The 11,443-nt window shown below is 47.1% G+C and overlaps 1 protein-coding gene across 2 annotated transcripts in view; it reads right to left on the bottom strand.

The window, feature by feature from the left end:
- foxo3b (forkhead box O3b) overlaps positions 1-11,443 on the bottom strand; it is a 40,755-nt gene that overhangs the window by 27,316 nt on the left and 1,996 nt on the right. The window lies entirely within an intron of this gene.

Raw genomic sequence — 11,443 nt, forward strand, 5'->3', positions numbered from 1 at the left:
AGGGACCTACTGACTGAGTGACTGACAGATGGCTCTCCAGTGGGAGATCGGCGGGACGGGCCACAAGTAGAGAGGTGCACACACACACTCCTGAATGCATGCTGGGAGAGAGAGAGGGAGAGAGATATAGAGGTCTGTGTGTGTGTGTGTGTGTAAAGCAGACGTGTCTGGGTAGAGCAGTGCCCAAATGTGCCTTGGGGCTCTGGAGCAATTTCATGCCCCCATAAGCAATGAACCACACACACACACGCACACGCGCACACACACACACACGCACAAGTGCCTCTGCCCAGTTACCCACGTCACATGAAGAACAGCATGGCATGTGAGAGAGCGCCAGATAGAGAGAAAGAGAGAGAGAGTTGAGAGAGAGCTATTCCAGTGTAATGTGCCCCTCGGTAAGGCCGTAGTTCATCGCTTTGACTATTCACGGCTCCCTCTTTTCAACGCTGCTGACCTACTGAGGGTGAACAATACATGTGCGGTAGTCCCGGGTCACTGGGTTAAAATCAGCCAGCACTGATAGCATTATGACTCCCACTCGATTATCCCCAGTTACATCCTCCGTGTTTTCTACACAGGAATCGAACGCAACGCACATATACCACATAATTTCAGCCATGAGGACGAGGATGTGGGAAAGGCAGAAGAGGGTTCTGCAGTTTAACATTGTACAAACCAAAAAATTATCCCTGAGATAATAGGTGAGAGGTCGTACAGGAAGCTCCTCACAGGGGTTACTGGGATTAGTGGTGGGGAGCTCGGACCATTCTCCTCCGTCAGCCCCCCCCCCCCGCACATTGTCCCATCCGGCTAGGATCAAATTTCACCCACTCCACAGTTTTAAACCTTGACCGTACAACGTTGCTGAAAGAGAGTACCTGGCTTGAAGTCTCTTCCACGCTACTTAACGGTTACCTGGGGGTTAATAAAAATAGGGCCACAATTCAGCAGAGGCAGGTGTGTACAGTGGCGGCATGGATATGAATGACCCGTATCTCCAGAGCACCCACCCCCCCAATAAAACCCAGGTGTGCAAACACAGACCTACCCAGCCGTTATCAGCGATGACAGAAGATAACAGGACAGGAGAAGGGAAGAGAACAGAGGAGCTGGACAGGGAGGGGGGTGACCTGGCAACCCAGGCGTGCCATGGCCTAGTTTTATCTTTTTTTTTTTGAGATGATGGGAAGCTATAATTGGAAGCTTTGCAAGGGGACACATCGGTGAAAGTCTCCATTCTCCATCCCGTGCCCTGATAGGTGGCAATAGATTGTAGGTTCTATAAAAAAAAAAAAAGGGGGCATCCGCCACCCCAGACAGTGGCCTTGTAGGTGCATCCGAAAGGTTAAGATAGAAGTGAAGTCGATTGGATACAAGATTCACGAAACACACAATGATTTTGTGCGTTTCCATGTGCGTACCAGTTGTCAAATGCCAATTGTTCCTGAACTGTATAAATCGATGCCCTGTCAACACCATAAAAAAAGGTTTGCAGACTTGAAAAGAAGAGAAGTGCTCCCGGTGTACATTATCTGCCCATGGCATCGTAAGCCATGCACTCCAATAAAGCAAATGTGCCACCGCCACCAGCTTTGACTGTGCACTTATGTGTCCTTTATGTATCGTCTCTAATCGATTTGAACAAGTAATTGTTCTGTAATTGCATGGTTGTCATCATGTCATTAGGTTTACAAATGTGCTGTAACATTTTGTTGTTACAAGAGGTTTGCCGCTACTGTAATTGATGTTGCCTAAACAATAGGGTATTCTATATGGAAGTCATCAACCATGTGAGCCATGTTTCCAAGCCCACAAACATTTTGATCTGGCTCACCTGAGATACCGGGATGTTGGGGTTCTACCCACTAGCGTGGTGATCATGTATTCATGCGTGCAGAGCGCTGAAGCGCACAAATCTCCAACATTTTTCCCTGTTTGATACATTTTAAATACATGCCAATTTCCAAATCCCCAGTAGTGCACTAGTGGTACTTTGCACACACACACACACACACACACACACACACACACACACACACACACACACACACACACACACACACACACACACACACACACACACACACACACACACACACACACACACACACACACACACACACACACACTTTGATTTAACTGCAGCTGTTTCCATGAGCTTTGCCTTTCTGTTTCAATGTGCGGTGGCTAAAGCAGGCAAAACAATGGTTTGCTTTCATCCCTGGAGGTACAACACACACACACACACACACCCCAAAGTCCAGGGCCGTAGTTGTGACTCCATAAAGAGCGGGATTAGCGTTTAGGGGTTGGTGTTCGGTGGACCTTGGGGCAGACCAAGACAATGGACATTGTCGAATGGCCTCAGTTACCAGCTGACTTCCAGCCACACACACACACACACACACACACACACACACACACACACGCACACACACACACACACACAGGAGGAGGGCAAACAGCAAACACTGCTGGGGTTGAAAGGCAACGTGTGAAACCCACACCAGAAACTGACTTTCTTTGCATGTCGCACTCGCTCCGATTTCAGAGTTAATGCGTGTGTATGTGTGTGTGTGTGTGTCTATGGGACAGGACATCGCTGGGATGTGTAGATGCTGGTGGTAGTATCAGTCCGATTTGCATATCAAATCTGGCAGTGTATTCAGAGTGGTTAGTCGAGGTATAACCTTTGTACCAAGGGTATATAAAAGGAAGAGGCTGGAAGGGAAGAGTCCATATGGAGTTCCCCTCTTTTAAAATGTATTTTGGCTATCAAGGAAAAAGACAGATTATTTGAGTTTAAGATGACAGGGGTGGTTATTAAAGTATAATAATGTGTGGATTTTGGTGGAGTGGAGGAATACTTCTCCCACTGTGTATTGGCTACTGGGTCCCTTTAAAAGAATAAATCATCAAACAGAGCTCTCACCAAACCATCTCATTCTAAATTACATCGCAAGAAGAAGTCGGTAGAATCAATCCAGCTGCAGCCGCGGCTTTCCCGAAACACCTAATCTAACCTAATCCTGCGGCCAATTCTGCCGTCATTAATCTGGAATAAAACCTTTGCTGGGAAAAGAAGAATGGAAGGATGAGAGACGGAGAGAAAGAGCGAGAGAGTTGTCAAACTCATTTTTCATGTATGGCCATGGTTCCCCCCCCCGCCAACCCTCCCCCGCCTCCCCCCTTATTCGCCTCCCGCAGAAAGCTTTATTGTAGCCAATTAAATGTTAATCAGTAACAGTAGCTCAGGCCCCGGCTTTTCGGGGACTCGCCGATGTCTGCAAGGTGGAGTGGCGTAATCGAAAGAGACAGGCTCGGAAGCAAACAAATTAAAGTTTGAAAAAGGCCATGGGATGGATCGGCGAGCCGAAAATTTCAGAAACGATGACTTCCAATGAGCCGAGGGCAGATGGCGGCTGACAGAGCGTGGATGATGAAAGGCGCTCGGAGAGAAAGGGAGGAACGAGGGGAGGAGGAGGAGAAGGAGGAGAGCGGGAGGGAGGTGTGTAGGGAGAGCTGGTGAATAGGAGACCAGGTAGGGAGAGGAGGATAAAGCAAGGGCGTCTCACTGGCATGTTAATCTCATACCACATGAAAGATAACACACACACACACATGCACACGCGTCCTGAGAGGCGGGGAGCTTCTATCGTTGTCTTCGTAGTGCGGGTGAGGCGAAAAAGGAGGCGACGAAGGTTCTCCACAAAACTGGATCTTAATTTATTTTGGATAACAAACGGAAAAAGGCACAACTCAGTGGTCTAAATAAGCCTCGTCTTCCGATTTAAATTAGAATATGTAAACTAAAGAGAGGCGTATCGCTCCCACACCAAATTCTCCTTCCCGAACACTTTTTCCTCTCCATGCTCTCATTGGGCCTTATATGGTCCACCTGTTCCCCTCACTGTGTTCCCTCCTGTCTGGCTGCTTGTGGAGGTTGTAGTCTTCTTTTGGAGACCATCTTGATCTGTAGTCTCGCAGCCAGAAGGAGGGAATGTAGCGTCCTTCTATCACCGAGCCCTCACAACCACATGTACCTCCAAAACACACACAGATGTTCTTAATTCCTGATCCTAATAATGTATGTGTAATAAAACAAACATGGAGATATGTCATGAAAAGGCTGTGAGTGTGTATGTATGTATGTATGTGTGTGTGTGTGTGTGTGTGTGTGTGTGTGTGTGTGTGTGTGTGTGTTGTGAAGATCACATATTGCAAAGGAGGCAAGAGGCCCACTTGTGGCAATGTGGCTATCAGACAAGATTGAAGGGCCAGCGACCATTGCTATGCGTGTGTGTGTGTATGTGTGTGTGTGTTTAAAAGGTGGGGGGGTGAGCACTCAGCAGGTCATCCTGTTATCAGCTGTCATCCACACTGGGAGTCGTCCCCCACATGCTTAGCTAAGTCGTCAGTTGCCATGGAGACGCACACAGTAATGTCACACACACACACACACACACACACACACACACACACACACACACACACACACACACACACACACACACACACACACACACACACACACACACACTGAACAATCAAAATGACCCGGCCAAGGATGGACGTAAAGGTGACCTCACAGTCTCCTGACTCTTACATGTCATCCTCAGAAGCAGTCCATCATCCTGGAGCACATGACATGAACCAAGGAGGGAGACAGAGACACAGACACACAGACAGACAGACAGACAGACAGACACAAACCAATTAGAAATTGCCTAAAGACTTTTGCGCGGACTCATTTTCCCTGCCCACCGAGACTTCCTGTTGTTCACTGCCCATTTCCTGTTTGATATAAACAAGCTATTTCTATTCTCAATTGTATCCCAGCACACTGTATTCTCATGGCAATCCCGAATATTCAAAAAGCTCCGCTGAAAACAATCAGTTGACTGGGGAAAGAGAGAAAGACATCGACACGCTCGTTTTCCAAAGAGATTATGACAAAGTGTCAATCTGCAGGGAATGGCTCGACCTGTGCATGTGCGTGTGCGTGTGTGTGCGGTGTGTGTTCGGTATATAAAAAGTACATTGTAATTATCCGAGCAGGGAATTCAGGTTCTGTTGTGTTTTGGATATGTGATGTGAAGAGGTAGACACTCTGCACAGAAGGTACTTTTGACGGAAGCCGTCATGTCGCCGCCGCTATGTTTTACCGTCAAAGAGCACTCTCGTCCTCTACTTAAATAGAAGCTTAAATACCCGAAGAAAACTACGTTATAGCCCTCCATTCAAAAGTACTTGTTACTGTGCATCAAAAGGCATTTTTGGACCAAACAGTTGTGGGGACTCCCCGGAGGGAACAAGGAACTGGGAAGGTCCCCCAGAGTTCCGAGTTCCGTGTTGTATTAGTCTATAAACATTGACGTATTTTACCTTACCTGTCCACCAAAATCTGTTTCGAAACAAATTTGAGCCGAGAAATAAGCAATCCAGTTGCTGAATCTTCACTCATATAAGATCTACAAGGTGTCATTTGAAAGTTTGCTCGCATCGGGACAGCGCACGGGGACTAGTTCCTTTCAATTAATGCCGGAAAATAAAATAAATGAAATAAATACATCTGCAATGAAAATACATTTTTTTATTGTTTTTTTTTTTATTTTCATTGGTTATTATTAATTTATTTATTTTTCTGCGGGACGCCACTCGACCGGGCAGACTGTCCTCAGTGTTCCGGGGTCGAGGGACTGTAGACTGACGTCACTGAAGTCCTGAAGTCTTGTGCCCGTCAGTCCCCGCCCAGTCGGGCCCTAAAAGTACACTTCGATATCCTTGTCATATCTAGAAAATATATACTTTGCCCGTTTTTTCAGTGAAGGGACAATGTCCAATTCTTAATGCATTCGCCTGGTCTAGTTCCGACACATTTCGTAATCTGCTTTCTGCGGCGGCGTGGACGAAGAGCGCACGTTTCCGGCAGCTGTACGGTACCAGCCTCACCACCGGCTATCCGTCTGTCTGCCTGTCCGTCTGTCTGCCTGTCCGTCTGTCCGTCCGTCTGGAGCTCATAGTCCTAATCAGCGCCAGAGACCTGGGAGTAACCTCAGCTGAGATGGCATCATGTGCGTGTGTCTCTGTCCCACGAAACAGCAATGTCTAAGCCCCAAACCTAGCAATCTACCGGCCCGGAAAAGTGGGGAAGACTTTGTCTGTTATTGTTTTCCCTCACAACTTGAACAAATAACAGAACTCGGGGCAACATGTCGATAGGAATACACGGCTTCGATCAAACCAGCCACCCAAAAGCACCTGAGAGCGTAACGGAGGGCTTGGATGACCAGAGCGAAAGGCGCAAGACTTCCCTGGGATTTATCGCTCTTCATTTAATGTTGTTCAGGAGTTGTGGCTGAGAGGAGCAGCGGCGAGCAACAGGGGATGGGCTTGTTTTCGCTCAGCGAAATTATTTACAACCGCACAAATAAGGGAGCTGGGCAGGAAAATAATGAGGAATGATAAAAGAGAGAGAGCGAGAGAGAGAGAGAGGGGAATGTGAAAGAGGGTTAAGCCTTTAGCCAAGAACAGCCTCTTAAAAATTAATACAATGATCCGAATTAATCCAGAATGCACTGAATAATTAAGGAGCGTCTTTGAGCGGAGCAGATCACACAGACGCGGCAAGAGAGCTGCGAGAGGAATACAGCGACTGAGAGGCACGTTCAAGAAAACGGCAAGAAAATCCTCTATTCTCGTCTCTCGCGAGCGCCTCTGCGCCAGCCCAGGTCAACTGATGGAGGAGGGGAGGGAGCGTGCAACGCAAATTGATTTTGAACACACAGAAAGCGACTTCAGACACAAATAAAACACATAATGCATAACATAATGAATAAAAATGGCCTCTGTTGATACCTAAATGAAATACATGCAGGATCCCACTCTGAATTTTCTAAGCCCTATTGCTGTGTCACATATGGAAGTTTAACATCAGTATATGGACCCGCACAGGTTCACTTCCCAAAATTCAAGTATGGTTTCATTACAGTGTCTCCATTCTTCTTTCCTACATACGTTCTGCCAGGAGCCAACATCTTATTATCTCATCGTAAACAGGCTGACAAACCCGAGAGGGAGAGAAAGCAAAAGAGGAAAAAAAAAAATAATAATACACTTGCTGACGTTGGGGTTTTGAAGATGTAAAATGCAAATGCAACAGAGTCATTTCCTCGGGGCCCCCAATTAAGAAAAAAGAAAAATAAATTAATAATAAAAAAAATCTCGTATTGATTGGAAGTGGAACTAGAAGAGGGCTGGGAAGTGCTCTCGCCGCGGGGGTGGGGGGAGTGAAGTATTCAGAGCGACACTATTCAGAGCCAGCGGTAGCGGCCGTGGGGCTCCCAGGTTCCCAGACTCCCATGACGCCGCCTTCCCTGCCCTGCATGTACCCTAACACACCCAGTACTAGCCTCTCTTTGGAGAATCATTGCCAGAGGGCAGCCGTAATACACCAATTAGAGGAAAGCTGGTTAATTTACTCCCATGGCTCCCCCTTCCTATCGGCCCCCCAATCTCCTCATCCGCTTCCAATCAACTCCACTTGCCTTTTTGCTTCAGTTCCTCCAACTTGGCACTGTGCCAGCTCCATCTGAGGAGCACTCCTGAGTGGTGTGCTCAAGACCTGGTTGCTATACTGCACATGCATGTCACGCAACACACACACATACACACACACACACACACACACACACACACACACACACACACACACACACACACACACACACACACCACTCTGAGCCTAAGTAACTTTTTTTTTTTTTTTTTTTTACATTTTCGACATGTCAATGCAAATGTATCACCTCGCTAATCATTTCTCAGATTTTGTGCAATGTGCAGTGGCAGCTGTTAATGTCAGACGGCTAAACAGAGGAGACTGCGTGGGCGTAGACTTATGCATGCGGCTGACAGAGGGACCCTATCATCCCACAAGCCACTCGCCCTGTCTCTGCTCAGAGGGGCTGCCAGTAAAAGGACTAATGGCTTTTCCTCCGTTGTTCTCCAGTCCATCCCAGTTTCTCGACCCCCATCCTCGTCCGATAGGGACAATAAATAATTCTAGCCTGGAAGAATCAACGCATTCAGCGCGCTGGGCCATTAAGATGATAATCAGCGTGGCTTTGCGAGGCCCTGTTCTCCATACGCCTCCCCATACATGTAGGGAGGGCGGGATGGGCTGGGGCGGAGTGAGGGAGTGTGGAGGGGCAGTCTGAATGTGTGTGCTTGGCAGAGATTTCTCTAACATTAAGGAATGAAACCTCTTTCTGGTGACGGATGGGATGAGGGGCTAGATAACGCGAAGAGCAGCGGGGTTCGAGTTCGGGCGTCGGACGCCAGCTGAAGACAGACAACCCACCCGAGGGCTTATGAACATCGGTTAGGCAGGGGCAGAGGGGCTCGTGTTCGGCTTTGTTCTGCGGCAACAATGGGCCGAGCGTGTGGCGAGGCTGGTCGCTAAACCCGGAAGTCCCACACAATGCGGGGACACTCAACATAACTTATTGAATCAATAATTGATGAGTTCAACTGATTGTTGTTTTTTTTCCCAATCCTCTGTTTAGCAAAGACCCACATAAAAGGTGCAGTAAAGGCCGGTGAACAACACCAGAGTTCCTCTATATAAATATATATGTGTGTGTGTGTGTGTGTGTGTGTGTGTGTGTGTGTGTGTGTGTGTGTGTGTCTGTACATGTCGGCCTCAAAAAGAATGCAAACAGATACTGTACACGCAGGGGCGTCTGCGGTGGAGTGTACAGTATGTAGCATGTGTATGTATGTGTAGAAAGTAGATTTGTGTGTGTCTGTTTTACATCGTTGAGCTGAACACATTGACACTGTGTGTGTGTGTGTGTGTGTGTGTGTGTGTGTGCATGTGCGTGTGTGTCTGTACATGTCGGCCTCAAAAAGAATGCAAACAGATACTGTACACGCAGGGGCGTCTGCGGTGGAGTGTACAGTATGTAGCATGTGTATGTATGTGTAGAAAGTAGATGTGTGTGTGTGTGTGTAAGGCCGGCCCTGAGCATAGGCCGTATAGGCAGTTGCCGATGGTGCCAATCATCCATGGGGGTGTGAAGCAAAGAAGAGGAACAAAAAAAATGTAAGAAAAATAAAATGACGGAAGAAAATTGTAAAATATTTTTAGAATACAAAATATAAAAGATGTTGTGACCCTTTTATAGAACTTCTCTTTATTGTGAGCGACAAGTGAACGTTTCTGCATCCCTCACTCTTCTCAGTCCATATCCTCCCTACACCGAACAACCCAGAACCCGTCCTCTCATCACCTCAGCCAATTACTATGGCCAATAATACTCTTTTTTTTTTTTTTTTTTTTTGGACACTTTGCCACAAAAAGATGAACTGATGAAAATAACAACACAACCCCCCCCACAGTCACACATGTTACAATACTAAAATACAGGCCATAAAAATAAACAGTGGAAAATTGATTGTTGTGTATCATCTAAATTAAAAATTGGTTAACAAACAAGGTAAAATACATTAAAGGGGGGGCCCCTTCCATAGATCTCGCCTAGGGCTCCAAAAAGGCTAGAGCCGGCCCTGTGTGTGTGTGTGTGTGTGTGTGTGTGTGTGTGTGTGTTTATATTGAGCTTCACTGTGACATAACTAGGTCTTAGCCCGTGATGGGCAGCTGCTGAGAGCAACAGCACCAGGAATGGGAAACCGGTTGCAGCAGAATGAAGTAACAAGTAGAGCACAAAGTTCAGCCAAAAATACCAGCATGCAACAGATATACATGTATGCATACACACACACACACACACACACACACACACACACACACACACACACACACACACACACACACACACACACACACACACACACACACACACACACACACACACACACACACACACAGAAGCATGTTTACAGATGCTATTTTGAGATCCTGCCGGCCCCCCCTACCATACTGCAGCTACTCTTAGTAGACATTTCAGCAGCTCTGAACTATTACTGTCCCTCCAGGACATCTCCTGCTGGAACACAGACGGACGTTATTGGATCTATGACACCAAAAAAAGGCACACTGCTCAGTCTCTGAGCGGACAAACCGCTTAACACCCAACGATGAGCCAAATCAAATTTGTTTTCTGTCATTATGCCCGAGATGAAAAAGTGTCTGTTTTGCCGAGAAAAGAAAACTCTTAAATAAGAAATACAGAGAATATCATATGGTTCCCCTCTATGGAACGCTTCCATAGAGGTCTTTCAGTGGTATCCCACTGTTGTGAAATCAAGACACGATATGACACATTCTTCACCATCTTAGATCTACAATATGTGGAGCTTTAGTGTTTGAGCTTATAGTTCAATGTAATCAGCCTTGGTTGGATTCATGAGCAGAAAATGCCATTATGTAACGATATTGTGTAAAATTCCTGACGATTATCATGTCAATAAATTCTTCCATATCAGAAAGCCCCTCACCGTATTGGCTTGCACTTCTATCAGACAACCTACTGGAGTGACGTAAAACTTTCAAGGGTTATGTTCGCAGGACTTGAAGCCGGTTTACCGCAGGTAATGATCAACGGACCCAAGACATAAACCGGAGCAATGTCAAAGACAGAACCAGGGAGAAGAAAAAGCCCCAAGGGATTATTCGGATTTGCTCGTCAACAAAACTGCTCGACCCGCGCGAAACGGTGGGTGGCTTTGAACTGTGAAGGGGTGAAACCCAAGCCTCTGAAAGCGAAACGGAGTGTGAGGGACTGGAAAAGTCCTGGCAGAAGCTTTGGCTCCGGGTTCTCTCTGGGTTCACCGATCTTGTCTCCTTTCCTTTCGACTTATTTGAGGTAGAAAATATACGCCCCTGCTCCTTGGGCAGTGGTCCCTGTTCCAGCTGGTGGAACATCACGTCTACCTGGATTTGTGCTCGTGTCTGTGTCTAGCTACAATGGCGTGAAAAACTGGAATTCAAATCACGATTACGGCATCAAATTTCAGTCAAAGAGGGAAATGAAAAGTTGTCAACAGCAACAGCCGGGCTCTGTAATCTTGTGTGTCTTGTGAGAAAACTATAAAGGGCATAGGGTGTGCACCCATCGCATGATTTATCGACCCCTCCGTGTAACACTACACTGTCTACAGCCTTGTCCTCATGCCCAACATTCCAGGAGCATCGCCCGGCGGGGTGACAACGAACACGGCCTTGACTCGACTGGTCACCAACGACACACAGGAGCATATCAGATAGCACCGCCGGTGAGGCCTTGATATGAAGTCTACAAGCTGCTGCTTCAGCCTCTGCCTTGGAATAGAGTTCTGAACTCTACCTTCTGCTCTTTGCCCCCTCCCCCGCTCCGCTCCTCTCCTCTCTGGATCTCGTATGTCTTGCAGTCCACCCAAACCACCATAACACTTCCTTTGAAGGTAGTCTTACCGCCGACTGTTCGACCTCGTGGCATCC

Source organism: Zeus faber (assembly GCF_960531495.2).
Source record: "Zeus faber genome assembly, chromosome: 2".
Classification (NCBI taxonomy): domain Eukaryota; kingdom Metazoa; phylum Chordata; class Actinopteri; order Zeiformes; family Zeidae; genus Zeus; species Zeus faber.